This window comes from Trichechus manatus, unplaced genomic scaffold, assembly GCF_000243295.1.
Source record: "Trichechus manatus latirostris isolate Lorelei unplaced genomic scaffold, TriManLat1.0 scaffold00099, whole genome shotgun sequence".
Taxonomy (NCBI): Eukaryota; Metazoa; Chordata; class Mammalia; order Sirenia; family Trichechidae; genus Trichechus; species Trichechus manatus.
Window position 1 is genome coordinate 7,225,784 of NW_004444035.1, and position 15,440 is coordinate 7,241,223.

The following is a 15,440-nucleotide window of genomic DNA, read 5'->3' on the forward strand; positions in this document are numbered from 1 at the left end:
ATTTCTCTAGGATATATTCCTAGGAGTGGGATTGCTGGATCGAATGGTATGTCTATTTCTAGCTTTCTGAGGAAGCGCCATATCATTTCCCATAATGGTTGTATCATTTTGCATTCCCACCAGCAGTGCATAAGTGTTCTGATCTCCCCACAGCCCCTCCAACATTTGTTATTTCCAGTGTTTTTGATTCGTGCCAGTAATGCCGCCGTGAGATGGTCTCTCATTGTGGTTTTAATTTGCATTTCTCTAATGGCTAGTGATCGCGAATATTTCCTCATGTGTCTGTTGGCCATTTGAATGTCTTCTTTCGTGAAGTGTCTGTTCATTTCCTTTGCCCATTTTTTAATAGGATTATTTGTCTTTTTGTTGTAGAGGTGTTGGATTTTCTTGTGGATTATGGAGATTAGACCTTCGTCTGACTTGTACTGCCCAAAAATTTTTTCCTAGTCTGTAGGTTCTCTTTTTACTCTTTTGGTGCCAAAGGTCTTTTTAAAAAATAATAATAATTTCTTTTCTTTATGCAAAGCAAAGAAAAAGATGCTGCACTAATCATATAAGAAAAAAAATCACACTGTGAGCAGAAGAAAAAAATATTCATGCTTAAGTATAACGTGAAGTTATCTACCTATATGATATGAGATCTTAGATAAAAGAACTGTTCAGTATTTTTTCTGCTTCTGCATCATCTCAAGGATCGATTCACAGCAGGTATATATACTTATCTGAAATTTACATCTTCTGCTCATGCTTTATACCGATGATTCTCAGAGAAAAGAAAACACTGGAGATGTCCTTTCTTTAATTGTTTACTGACAAGACAAAGGAGATCTGAGAAATGTCTTTTACTAAAATATGGATATTTTCGGAAGACTGGATCTGTCATTTTCAGCTGAGGTGGTGCTAGAAAGTTAGTGAAAAATAGCAAATCATGACAATCAAGAATTCTGTAGTTTTTTAGATATGTTCTTTCTGAGTAGGGTCTATATCAAGAATGATTTCAGTCTAAAATGAGTTTCTTCCTCGTGAAACTTGCTGAATGGTCTTTTGACAGGTGACAGGCAATCAAATTCCCCAAGGCTTAGGGTGATCATGTTCACAGGTGCCAATGTAAAACCCCCAGACAGAAGTAAGGCCTGAGTCTGTTAGGACTTATAAAGTCTGCATATTTTGACTTTGGCAATTTTGAAGTCCCTGGAAAACACAGTAAAACACACAGAAGAAGATTGTACTAATCTATAAACATGCATCTAGAAATCATGACTGGTAATATTTTGGCATTTATCTTGCCAGCCTTTTCTCTCTATGTAAGTATGTGTTTTTCCCCCAAGCCAGGTTTGCACTGTATATTCAATTCTGTATCATGTCTCAATTCTATCATGTGTCGTAAATACATTTACAAACGATTGCATATTCTTGTATAATGTTTTTATGTCTGAGGAGTAGTCCATTATATAAATGCACCGTAATTCTTTAAACCAAACATTTGGCTCAATTGTTACATTGTTTCTAGTTGGTTGGTTTTATAAATACTGCTGTGTTGAACATACTTGCGAATACGTATTTTTTGCTTATTTTGCATTATCTAATTAGGGTACATTCCTAAAATCATAATTACTATGTCTAGATAAAATATTTTTATGGCAAGTTTTTTGGCAAGTTTTACCAAATTTTTGCCAAGAAGGCTGTACCTATGTATTACAATGTTAGCAGGATATGACCATTGGGCACCAGAATGTTACTGAAGTTCTCAGTTGAATTATAAAATATTCCCAATTCCATATAATTTTATAACTGCTTAAAGTTCAACTTTAAATGGAAAACCTTATTCAGCGGTTTCTGAAGGCTGGTCACATCCTCCAATTTTCTTTACAAAACGTCGACCGCCTTTTACTGGTAACTCAGATATGGTATGATTTTGTAGCATTGTGCTTTCTAACTCTATGATAGATTGCATTATTTGCTCAAAATATTTGCTACCTTTAGTACTGGCGTCTCTTCTGCATGTCGCCTCTCTGGTGGCTCTCTGTATTCAGGAGGATATATTCTACTCTTGATATGAACCTTGCCCGTGTGACACGGTGGCCAACGGAAGTGATGCATGCTGAGACTGAGCAGAAGTTGTCTAGTCCTGTCTTTACTCTGTCTCTCCAGAGTCCAGCATATCCTAGATGAGGGCCCCTTGTTTTGCATGGGTCTGTCACTGAAGGGACACATGGAGAGGATAAGCTGCTGACCCTAGCCAAACAGTAGTGCAACTGAGAAATACACCTTTGAGGTTTTAAGCCACTGGGGTTTCTCTAGCAAACCTAGTGAGCGCTGATTGATACGAACTCTAAGCTATAGCTCTATATTTGGCAAGATGCCATAGTATGCTCCCATTACTGGCGTGATGGACTTAGTTTCAGAATTTTGTGGCTTTCCATTGTTGTTATTTTTAGTTGCTGTTGAGTTGTTTTCGACTTGTAGTGACCCCATGTGACAGAGTAGAACTCCCCCATAGGGTTTTCTTGGCTGTGATCTTTACAGAAGCAGATCGCCAGATCTTTCTCTCGTGGAGTCTCTGGGTGGGTTTGAACCATCAACCTTTCAGCTAGTAACCAAGCCCATACTGTGCCACCCAGGTGACCTTTTATTGAGAAAATAATCACTCAAACACTTTTCTGTGTTCTTTGGTTCAGATAAGAAACCCTGGTTAAGTTGTTGGTGACCACAGATAAATATCTTTGTGCTCTTCTGCAGTTTCATAGTGTCACTCATTTACTAGAGGCCTAGAAAGAACAAGAAGTACCTGTTATTAAATGTGCTCTGCTCACAGAAAGGTTGATGGTTCTAGTCCACCGGGAAATGCCTTGGAATAAAGGCCTGGTAACCTACCTCCGAAAAATCAGCTATTGAAAACCATTGGAATCCAGTTCTACTCTTGACACACACGGGGTTACCATGCATCAGAACTGACTAGATGGTAACTATTTTAGACAGTGTAAGGCAGGACTCCAAACTTACTCAATCCCTTTTCTTTACCAGGCTGGGAGTAGCAGGATAAGGGCCAGGTTGACATTATTTGCTAGGAACTGTATTTGCCTGAGTATCACTATAGCAGTCAGGAGATCAGTCAGATAAACTACTTGACTTCAGGTGCTTTTGCTCCAGGCCATAGACCACTCATTGCCATCGAGACGATTCCACCTCATCGCAACCCTATAGGGCAGAGTAGAACTGCCCCATAGGGTTTCCAAGGGCGGATGGTAGATTCGAACTGCTGACCTTTTGGTTAGCAGCCATAGCTCTTAACCACCAGGGCTCCTGGCAGTAGACTAGTGTTCTTAATTTAGGCATTAAACAATATGTTTTTGAGAGTAAAGTATATATACTATGGAGCAGCCTCAATAAAACTTTTGAGCTGGTAGGTTAAACATATTTTTTTAAAAAAAAAGCACTAATAAAAGTTATCCCAAATGAGTGTGATTTACATCTTCTCTAGCCACCTGTTGCCCCCCGCCTCCTCATTTTCTCAGATCAGTGAGAAGATGGCTGATTTTCACTGCTCTTCAGTCATGTGGCACACTGTTGTCATTAGCTTTCTGATGTCAGGGGCTTGGAGCTTGCGGAGATCTGCTTTTACTCAGTGTCTGGATATTCCAACACTAGGCATTGGCTGTGGGGGCCCTGGTGGTGCAGTGGTTAAGAGCTCAGGCTGCTGGCCAAAAGGTCGGCAGTTTGAATCCACAAGCCGCTCCTTGGAAATCCTATGGGGCAGTTCTACTCTGTCCTGTAGGGTCAATAGGAGTTGGAATTGACTCAACGGCAACAGGATAGGAGTCGGCTGCTCCAACACTTTCTTTCCCAGGACATTTGCTTCTTTCTTGTTGAAAACAGCCCTCCATGTACTATCATTTTCCCCCCAAGCTTCAAATTTACACTTACTCGTTCTTCACATATCTATTCTGATGCTTAGCTTACCATTCTTTAAATATTCTTAGCTTGCTTTATTCTTCCAGTCTGGGTAGCAGCCTGTTTCCTGTGAGTCTACAATTCTGAAGTACATTCCGAACTATTTGATACCAATTACTATCAGGAGCCAGGCTACTTTCAAGCTACTTCAAGACACCTAACTTTTTACAAAACTCAATTTTATTTTTAGGGCAATTTTAGGTATACCAACAAAAAGGGCACGGAAGGTACAGTTTCCATATATTCCCTCCCCCCCACTGCACACAGTTTCTCCTTTTATTAACATCTTGCATTTTCGGGGCATGTTCATTACAATTGATGAGCCAATGTTGATACATTATTATTAACTAAACTCCATAGTTTACCTTACTGTTCGTTTTGGGTGGTACAGGTTGAGTTTTGATGAGTGCAGAATGTCATGTATCCATGACAGTATCTATTACAGTTATCATGCCAAATAGTTTCACTGTCCTTAAAATGTCTTGTATTTCACCCATTCATTCCTCCCCGGTCTCCCTGAGCCCCTGGTACCCACTGATCTTTGTACTGTCTCTACAGGGAAACTCTCAGTGAGATGGATTGACACAATAGCCGAAACAATGGACTCAAACATACCAGTGATCATGCAGATAGCACAGAACTGGACAATGTTTTGGTCTGTTATACCTAAAGTTTCTATGAGTCTGAGCTTGACCCCATGGCAACTAACAACATCAACAGCTACTTTCTATCAGAATGTCGTATAGTTGGAATCATGCAGGTAACCAGGTGCTGTCAAGGTGATTCTGACTCATGGTGACCCCATGTGTGTCAGAGTAGAACTGTGCTCAATAGGGTTTTCAGTGGTTGAGTTTTTGGAAGTAGATCTCCAGGCCTTTCTTCTGAGGCACCTCTGGGTGGACTCGAACTTCCCAGCTTTTGGTTAGCAGCCGAGCTCATTAATTGTACCACCCAGTTACTGGAATCAATCTGTGTGTAGCTTTCTCAGAGACACCTAACTTTTGAAACAAACAAACAAACAAAAAAACCCACCAGACAACTGAGTCTCTCAAAATAGAAATAAAAAACATAATTGTATAGTTTTAGGATACTTTCTGGTTTTTACTTTACAGCTTTCCTCAACAACAGTTCCAAAGGTGATTGAGACCAGCATAATGATCACTTCAGGTCTTTGGGTTTTCAGATATTTTCAATTTAATGTATGTGACTTACACATAGATTGACAGGTTCAAAAGATTCTAGCACGAAATATTTTTTGGAACCAAGTGTTTTCTGAAGATAATAAAAACTGGTATATTGGTAGACAATTATAGAGTTAAAGAAGCGGGGTTATTATTGGAGAGTTTATTCATTCACTGATTTATGCATTCAATATATTTTATTCAGTGTTTACATCTCATTGATACTGTCTATGAAGCAGTTTTCCCTTAATCAGAAATATTATTAAAAAGAGATTTAATGACATAATTGGCTCATTATGTATATATACATCTATCTTTTACCTATTTCAAAATGATAATAGTTTTATGTAGTTCTCCACTTTAAAATTAATGTATTCTTTGTGAAAATGTGTCCAACGTCAAATGTTTGAAAGGGGAGCATTCAATTTTAACATTATAAAGGGGTTTTATTTCCAGAGAACTAAAAATTTCAAAATTGCTGTGTAGACCTTACATTTTCAACATGATTTTCATTCCTAAATGAAATTCACTCATTGCTAAAAACAGAAAGTTCTATTTCTAACTTTTTACTGATGCTGTTTAATTTTGTCCATTTCCCCTGCAATAGAACATAGAGTTATTTCAATAAGGGTTATGTATTTGTTATCCATTTCAGCATATCAAATTATCCCAAAATTTAGTAGCTTACGTAACAAATATTTATTTTCTCATGGTTTCTGTGTGTCAGGGTTCTGGAGTGGCTTACCGGGATGGTGCTAGCTCAGGGTCTCTCATGGGCTTGCATTGCAGTCATAGTTTTGTCTGGGGCAGCATTACCTGAAGGCTTGAGTAGGGCTGCAGGGCCCACTTGTAAGAAACACACTCACTTGGCTGGAATTTGGTACTGGCTGTTGACTGGGGTGCCTCAGTACTACTCCATGTGACCTCTGTCCGTCAAGGCCCCTCCAGCAGGATAGCCTGGACTTCTTCACATGGTGGCTGGACAGAGAGAGGGAAATTAAGACAGAAGCCCATGTGGCCCATCACTTTTAGGGCTCATCACTTCTGCTAGCCAGTAAGTCCAGGTCATACTGAGGAGAATGGGTTACACGGGGTATGAATACCAGGAGGCAGGGATCACTGGGGACCATCTGAGAGGTTGCGTAGCACAGGTAGGTCATTGTAGACGGTAGATAGCCATGCGGACTCAGCTCAAGCCAAAAGGAAACTTTGTGGAAAAAAATGAAGAAACCATGCAGGAAATATAGTGAGGGCTGGTGAGAGACCTTGTAATAAGAAAACAAGTCAGCCTTTTTCTCACTGTGGATACAAACTGTCCTTGTCCCTGCTTTTCTTTTGGTGTCCAGGTGGAAAACAGCGTTCAAAATCCCAACATATTTTTTCAACTAAAGCACAAACAGGGAAAGATTTTAATTGCTTTGTCTTGTTTCCAAATTCCTGGGCAAGAGGCTCTGGTTAGTCCCCCTGAATCCTATTCTGATCACTGTGTGTGTGAGTGTGTGTGTGTGTGTGTGTGTGTGTGTGTGTGTGTGTGTGTGTGTGTGTTGGGGATGGGTGTGGAGCCACACGGTTTTACCTATGCAACGGAGAGTACAGGTGAATTAAACCATCCATTAAAATAGTGGGCTGACTTACGTGCAGTGCAGGTCCAACTGAGATTTTAGATTTTATATGTTTGGTATAGCTAATGCTTTCTATTTTACTCTAAATCATAGTGACTTTGTGAAAATGATTCCTCTCATCTACTTTATCAATTTTTCAACTTTTTTTTTTGGTTTCTCATTGCATTTTTGTAAAGGGACAAAATTCAGACAAATAATTAAGATCATGAGGTGCTTTTAAACAGAGTTGTTCCAAAGCAGTGAGATATTTCAAAAATATTTGTTTACCAGATGATGAAAAAAAACCTGATGTCGATGTCTACAAGCTATTTTGAGTGTGTCAAGGCCTAATGGATGAAATTGAGGATCATTTATGTGTAAATGTGAATATCATCTATATTATTTTTTATTATAAAAGCATATATTCTTCTTATAAGATATTCAGACAATACATAATTTTGTAAAGAAGGTAGTGAAAATCGCTCAGAAATTCACAAGCCAGGAGAGCTAGCAAATACATTTTGGTGTAGAGCTTTCCAGAATATTTCTCAATGAGTATTATCCAAAAGCAGCTCTTTTATAGTTTTTTTTTTCCACTTGCCAACACTGCAGATTTTTCCACATAAATAAATATAGACAGCTGTAATTATTTTTAATGACTGCACTGTATTCCTTTGTATGGTGTCCCATAACATTTTCAGATCCCTATTGATGTACATTTTGTTTGGTTTCTAATTATTGTCTATTATCAATAGAAGATCCTTGTATGATATTATCGAACACTCGTCTGATTATTACTGTGTATTTTTAGAAGTGAAATTGCTGGGTCAGTGAATATGGATTTGAGACTTTGAAACAGATTACCAAATTGTCCTCCAGGAAGGGTTTTTGCAGGGTATATTCCTACCAGCAGTCTTTAAAGGGTGCCTGTTTCTCTCAGCTTCATTAAAACCGACTACTATCAATGTTTTTAATCTTAGCAATGATGGAGGTGAAGAGTGATATTTCATTGTTGTTTTAATTTTCATTTAGAATCCTATCCCTAAAGCAGGAGGGCTGGCCAGAGCATACTTGTATTATCACGTTAGTCAGTCAGAGCCTTGGTGGCCTGCGGAATTGCAAAAGGTGGCAGCTAGAGGAGGTGTTAATGAGCCCTGGTGGTGCAGTGGTTAAGTGCTTGGCAACTGAAAGTTCTGCTGTTGGAACCTACCAGCTGCTCTGCATGAGAAAGATGTGGTAATCTGCTTCCATGAAGATTTACAGCCTTGGAAACCCTATGGGGCAGTTCTGTTCTGTCCTGTAGGGTTGCTATGAGTTGAAATCTATTGGACCGCAGTGGGTTTGGTTTTTTGGTTTTGGTGGTGCAATGGTGGTGCTCGGCCAGTAACCGAAAGGTTAGCAGTTTGAACATGCTTTGCAAGGTCTTCTCCTGTAAAGATTACAGCTTAGGAAACACTATGGGGCAGTTCTGTTCTGTCCTACTAGCAAAAACAACAAGAGAAGTTTTTTTTGTGTGTGTGTGTGCTTTTTTTATCCAAGTAGTTTGCAACTCCCGACTCATCTGGTCTTCAGTCATTAGTGTTCAGTGCGTGAAATCTATTTTTGAGACAGTCTCTAAATTCAGATGGGATATACTTAAGGTTGTACTTTAGCTCTCTGAACTTGTTGTAATTTTCTTCAGCTTCAACTTAAATTCTCATATGGGCAATCGATGGTCTGTTCTGCAGATGGCCCCTGGCCTTGTTCTCACTGATGTTATTGAGCTTTTCCATTGTCTCTTTCCACAAATGTAGTCGATTTGATTCCTGTGTATTCCATCTGGCGAGGTGCAAGTATATAGTCTCCATTTACGTTGTTGAAAAAGAAGTGTTTGCAATGAAGAAGTCGTTGGTCTTGCAAAATTTTATCTTGCGATCTCTGGCGTCGTTTCTATCACCAAGGCCTTATTTTCCAACTACCGATCCTTCTTCTTGGTTTCCAACTTTGGCATTCCAATCACCAGTAAATATCAATGCATTCCGATTGCTTGTTTGATCAGTTTCAGACTGCAGAAGTTGGTAAAAATCTTACATTTCCTCATGTTTGGCTTTAGTGGTTAGTGCAAATTTGAATAATAGTCATATTAACTGATCTTCCTTGTAGGTGTACGGATATTATCCTATCACTGACAGCGTTCTACTTCAGGAAGGAAATGTTCTTTTTGACAATGAATGCAATGCCATTCCTCTTCAAGTAGTCATTCCCAGCATAGTAGACCATGTGATTGTCTGATTCAGAATGGCCAATACCAGTCCATTTCAGCTCACTAATGCCTAGGATATCAATGTTTATGCGTTACATTTCAGTTTTGACGATTTCCAGTTTTCCAAATTCATACTTTGTACATTCTACGTTCTGATTATTAATGGATGTTTGCAGCTATTTCTTCTCATTTTGAGTTGTGCCACATCAACAAATGAAGGTTCTAAAAGCTTGACTCCATCCGTGTCATTAAGGTCTACTCTACTTTGAGGAGGCAGCTCTTCCTCAGTTGTCCTTTGAGTGCCTTCTAAGTTGAAGGGCACACTTAATTGTGCTCATGAGAAACCTGTACATAGCTCAAGAGACAGTCGTTGGAACAGAACAAGGGGATACTTCATGGTTTAAAGGCAGGAAAGGTGTGTGTCAGGGTTATATCCTTTCACCTTACTTATTCTGTCTATATGCTGAGCAAATAATCTGAGAAGCTGGACTATATGAAGAAGAATGGGTATCAGGATTGGCGGAAGACTCATTAACACCCTGCGTTATGCATATGACACAACCTTGCTTGCTGAAGGTGAAGAGGACTTGAAGCACTTACTGATGAAGATCAAAGACCACAGCCTTCCTCATGAATTACACCTCAATATAAAAAAAAACAAAAATCCTTGCAACTGGACCAATAAGCAACATCATGACAAATGGAGAAGACACTTAAGTTGTCTAGGATTTCATTTTACTTAGATCCACAATCGACACCCATGGAATCAGCAATCAAGAAATCAAATGATGGATTACATTGGTCAAATCTGCTGCAAAAGATCTCTTTACAGTGTTAAAAAACAAAGATGTCACCTTGAAGACTAAGCCATGGTGTTTTCAATCACCTCAAGAATACAATAAGTTCAGGAGTTGTATTAATTGAGCAGAAAAAATAGATGGTTACTAGCCAGAGGATAGTGAGAACAACAGGGAGCTTACCTTGTTGCAGTTCTATTACTCGGGAGAAGACTGCTTCAACCTTTGAGTCACTCATTAATTATGGAGAACTGCTGTCATGCTATAGTGTCTAGGAGGTCACACAGCTGTACGCTTAACTCACTTGCATGTGAAGGAAAAAAAGGAGGAAAAATCAAGCTGACATCCAGGCATCTCTTTTTAAAAATGAAGTTCATTAACCATCAATGAACTATTCAGCCCGGTGTCCTGTATCAACTTTATGCTCGCCAAATCCTCAGCATATCTCAGCTATGGTTGCCCCTCTTGGTGACCTCAAATCATCAACAAATCTTCAACATTGTTTTGTTCACTTTATTAAAAAGGCATAAATGTGTGCCTTATATTTTAGAAATGTTCTTATTGTAAAGAAATTAGCTAAGTAGAAAATACTTTTTTTTTCTTCTTAGCCATTTATAGACTGCTTAAAAGGCGTACCTATTGCCTTTGTATTATGATGACTTTATCATTTATCATGCAGATCAGGGCCCTTCTGAGATGAAGACAGCCCTATAAATATGGACACTGGACGATAGATGTAAATTTGGACCACAGAACCAAGCTGGGCATTGTGGCTTCCCTGCTTAGGAGGCTAGACTCAACGCTAGCCCGACTCCCCCTTGAATTGATGAGTAATATACATTTTAGAAAGTTTTGTTCAGAGGGTTCAGATGCAAGTGTTGACATTGCATACTACATGGAAAAAATGTGATAAGCTTCCTTCAGCATTTTTGCCCCTTCACCAAAGTACCTGTACAAGAGCACGAGCTTCATCCCTCCAAGCAGCCATTCTACTCCAAAGATTCCGCTCTGCCCTCCACTCTGCACTTCTACTCAGTCACGAGTGGTATTGAGCCAAACTCTCCTGGAAATCTTTCTACAAGCATTTTCCTGTTGGGATTCTACCCTTCCCAATTTCAAGAGAAGCATCACAAAATTAGCCGAGTAAAGCAGGTCTTTTTTCTTGTGGGGGAATGGGATAGGTTGGGGAATGAGGAAGATAGAATATGTGGGAGTGTTATTCTGCTACTCCAGGATTTTGTTATTGTTGCTGTTAGATGCCGTTGAGCTGATTTTTGACTCATAATGACCCAATATGACAGAGTAGAACTGCCCCATGGGATTTTCTAGGCTGGAATCTTTATGAAAGCAGATCACCAGGTCTTTCTGCAATGATCTTTCTCCTTTTGGTTACCAACTGAGTGCTTAACCATTGTACCAGTGGGGTTCCTTTTAAGTTTACTCTGTTGTTCTGCAATACTGTCACATCTACTCAGTCCTTCTGGTTTTTCTACGAAAGTTAGAAGTAATTGTTCAATATTGTGGAATTCGTTCATGTAGTAAGCATACTATTAAGATAATTAGTAACAATAAATACTCGTTTTCAGTGATTTATACTGTCATAGATCTAAGCATTGGAAGACTCCTTCAAGATGATCTAGACCAATCTCACTGCCTACGAGCTGAGTTTTCAACTCTTTAAAAAGTAAATTATACATTGAGAGCACTTACTGTTTCATTTTCATGAGAATTTGTGTTAGCGTTTGAGTGAGGCGATCATTAATTGTACTTCTTTCACATTGCTGTACAGATTTAACTTAATTAACCTAATGATAACCAAATAATATTTATTAGAATGCTAACAAAAGGATGTTGAAAAATTCAGAAAGTATATCATGTGTCTGTTAAACTCTTTTATGAAAAGAATATTTTTTCTAAGCAATTCATACACAACTTAAAAGACCAGTAGTACTATTATATTATAATATGCTATTGTAATGCAAATGATAGTTACTTGTTTCACCCCTTCCCCTAAGTAACTTTCAACTCTATTAGAGATTTCTTCTGGTATTGTCTTCATATATGTAAAACAAAACCATCCAAAAAAACAAAGGGGGGAGAAAAAAAACAAACTACCCCACTTACACTACTACTTCTTCATTTTTAAAAATAGGCTCCCTAAAACAATTTACTAGGATTTAACTCTCTTGTATTCCTAACCTCCATTCTTGCCACCCATTTTCTTGTCCCTATTTTGCACATATAATTACATATCCCTTTCAGGTAAAAATATTGTAAACAATGTATAAGATTGAGTCATTTTGTGGTTTGATTACGTTTAATTTTATGTACAACTTTTTCTTTTTCCTGGAGTTAATATTTGCCTACTTTTTTCATTTACTTAGTTTCTATGTTATTAGTTTCTCTTGAATCACTCAGAATTATGAAACTTCTCTTTTTTTCAACCCACCACATCTTCTTCTTCACTCATGGATGTTAACAGGGCAGAGACAGCTGAAGTCTAGAGTAGACACCACCCATCTGACATTTTTCACCTCCTTTCTGTTTACCCTTGTGAGGTTTATATCATTTTATTTCCTTTGTTCTCATTTTAATCAAATTTTGAGGATACAGAGGAAATAGAAACATGTACTTAATCATCAGTGATTAGCAGGAAGTTTGGTGCCACACTTTAAAATATCTATCTAATCTTCACATAAATCTAAGGGGTTGGTGCTACTATCCCAATTCTAGAAATGAGAAGACAGAAATTCAGAGATATTAAGTGACTCGATTTTTCAGATTTATTCAGGTGGTAGATCTGGGATCTCACAGCAAGTCATTGGCCTCCAAAGCCCACTTCTCCCCTGCTCCACACCGTAGAACGCCTCTTTAATGTGAGTGTACTGACAAAGATGCTTATCAAAATAATAGTTAAATTGTTGTGATCTTTTAGGTTAGCTTCATTACTAGTCCATCTAATTTAACAGTTGATCCAAATATAGGCTGAAAAGAGAATATACAATAAGCCAGCCTGAATTCCAGAATAGTAAAGAATTAGTCGTAACTTTCACAGAGAAGCCAGAAGGACTGAGGAGATATGACAGTACTTGGGGAATAGTGTAGTCTGATCAAAAGACGTCCGGTGACCCTGTGCAGTCATTTGAAAATAAATGTAAGGAAGAAAGCTTCAAGTACTCAGAGGAGAAGGACTTACAGCACTAGACTCAGCAGGAGTTTATTATGCCAGACAAACTTGATTTCTACTGTTCTGTAAAATTACACAGTGGAGGAAGAGCATGGAACAGCAGATGGGGTTTACCAGGACTTTAATACAGCATACCATGCAGCAGGCAGTGCTAGCTGAAAAATTAATTAAAATTAGCTTGCCTGCAAGCCTTGGTACTTTCACTGAAAATTTAAAGTTCTCGCTGAAAATTCAAATATTTCTTTTACAAGGTGGTTGTCAACCTGTGGAGATGAGGAACACTTCTAAAAACAAACTGCAGGGGTCACTTTTCAGCGTGCTGCTTAGGATACCTTTAATGAACGAGGGGAACAAGTTAATATCTGAGGACACCAAACAGTAATATGTAACACTGAGGTGTAAAAATAATACAGGAAGCTTTGGGATTTTGCTGAAAACGTGCAGTGGATAGCAAAGGGATGGATGGTCCATGCGTCAAAAGGCAGAAGACATGCTTTAAGTCTAAGCTTTTGCTGAGAACCATGAAATAAACATTTGTGGAGTTCAATTTGCCTGATTAATAAATATCACCTTTTACTACATCAGCGTTAAAATGCCAGCAACTGATGTTTTATCTCACCTGAAAAGCAGATATGAGACAGATATTTTATGAAGTCAAGGTATTGATAGAGTGACCACAGACATATGAACAATTGCAATGAACATGTAAGGAAATGCTCCATGACTTTAGAGATGAAAAACGGAACCCAGGAGATCAGTAAGTTCCAGTCTCATATACAGTAACTCTGTTCTTAAATAAAAAAATCAATTTTTTTTAGTGTACTCTTATTTTATTAAGCCATGGTTTTCAGAAAGGAGGGATTTATATAAAAAAAATTAAATGGCATCGTTAACCAATTTACAATAGATTTGGCTATTATATGTACATTTTGGAAAACAGGAGGATAAGGATATTATAAAAGAAAAATTTCCTTTTTTATAGTTCTCTCAAAGACATTCAATTTTTTTTTCCCTAAGGGTATTACCTTTCTTGAGACTTATAAAAATGATTCTGCTCCTGAGTACTGAGTGAAAAGAAATATCTTTATTCCTTCAATAAATATGTTTGTGTGCCTACTATGTGCTGGAGTTGCGCTAGGCTAGGGGACAGAGTAGAAAACTAATATATAAGGTTAGTCTCATGATAGGACATTCAGTTCAATGAAGGACTAGACTTTATATTATGGTTGTAGTAGACAATCTAATTAAATTTTTTTTCTTGTTTCTAATGTCCATGATTTATGGTTTCCACAGTAGCTATCCCATAATTATTCTGACATTATACAGATACAGTACTGCAAGATAGCCATGGCTGTGAAATTCGGTTCCTTAGCAACTGAGAACATACCTTGGAAAAGGAAGGAAATTGTCGTGAAGTACCCTAGGACAACAAGCCCTTATCAAAAACTGTAGTTTAGCCCACAGTATAATGTTTTCAGTATTCAGTGAAAAAGCCTTCAGGTCAAAAGCATTTTCCTGGTGATTTCTTACCTAAATAAGAGTAGACATGACGTGGGGGTAGTTTTACCTGAGGTGCCTTGTCCCAGAGTGTGCAGTGTGCAATGAACAGGGCAGGATTAAGCCAGCAGCCAGACTTGCAATCTGTGCTCTAGTTTCACATCATTCTGGCTTAAAATGACTTGAAAGGAACATTCTTTAGGCTCTACAATCAGTTGCCATCCAGCCAACCCAGACTTATAGTGACCCCATGTGTGTCACAGTGGAACTGTGCTCCATAGGTTTTTTTTCCCCCTGAGAAGTCAATTGCCAGGCCTTTCTTCTGAGGCACCTCTGGGTGTACTTGAACCTCCAAACTTATGGTTAGCAGCCGAGTGTGTTAACCATTTGCACCACGCAGAGACTCCCTGTAGGTGCTAGACACTCCCAATTTTACATCAAACACATGAAAATGTACCCCTATCCCATATTAAATATAACTGAGATATAATTACTCAAGCATTATGTTAAAAGAGCAGAATTTGTCAGAATGCAATCAAATAATTACATCATCCCCACCCCACTGCCTGCCTAAACACACTTTGGGGTAGTTCTCGCTCTATCCCTGGATAAAATCTTATACAGACCTCAGAACTCATCTGCTCACCCTTAGATAGTCAAAAGTCCACTAGTCAGTCCATCAGAAGAATTATGAAAGGTCTGTAGTAAATATGTCCATTCCAGTGTTACGTTCAAACTTTAGTCAGCATCAGAGTCTCCTTTCCCCCAGCTTTGGCAGGGTCCAATGCTTACTCTTGTGTTTGTAGGAGCATTTCTGAACTCCTGAGAAACTAGTGCTGGGGTGCTCCAACCACAGGTTTCTTCGTGCAGACTGCCACTGTCCCATTGCTGTCACTGCTCCAACCCTCTCAGCTTCTGCCCCTGGCAGCACTCTCTGGTGACATCCTGCTCAAAGCCTTATTGGCATCTAAAAATACATCCCCA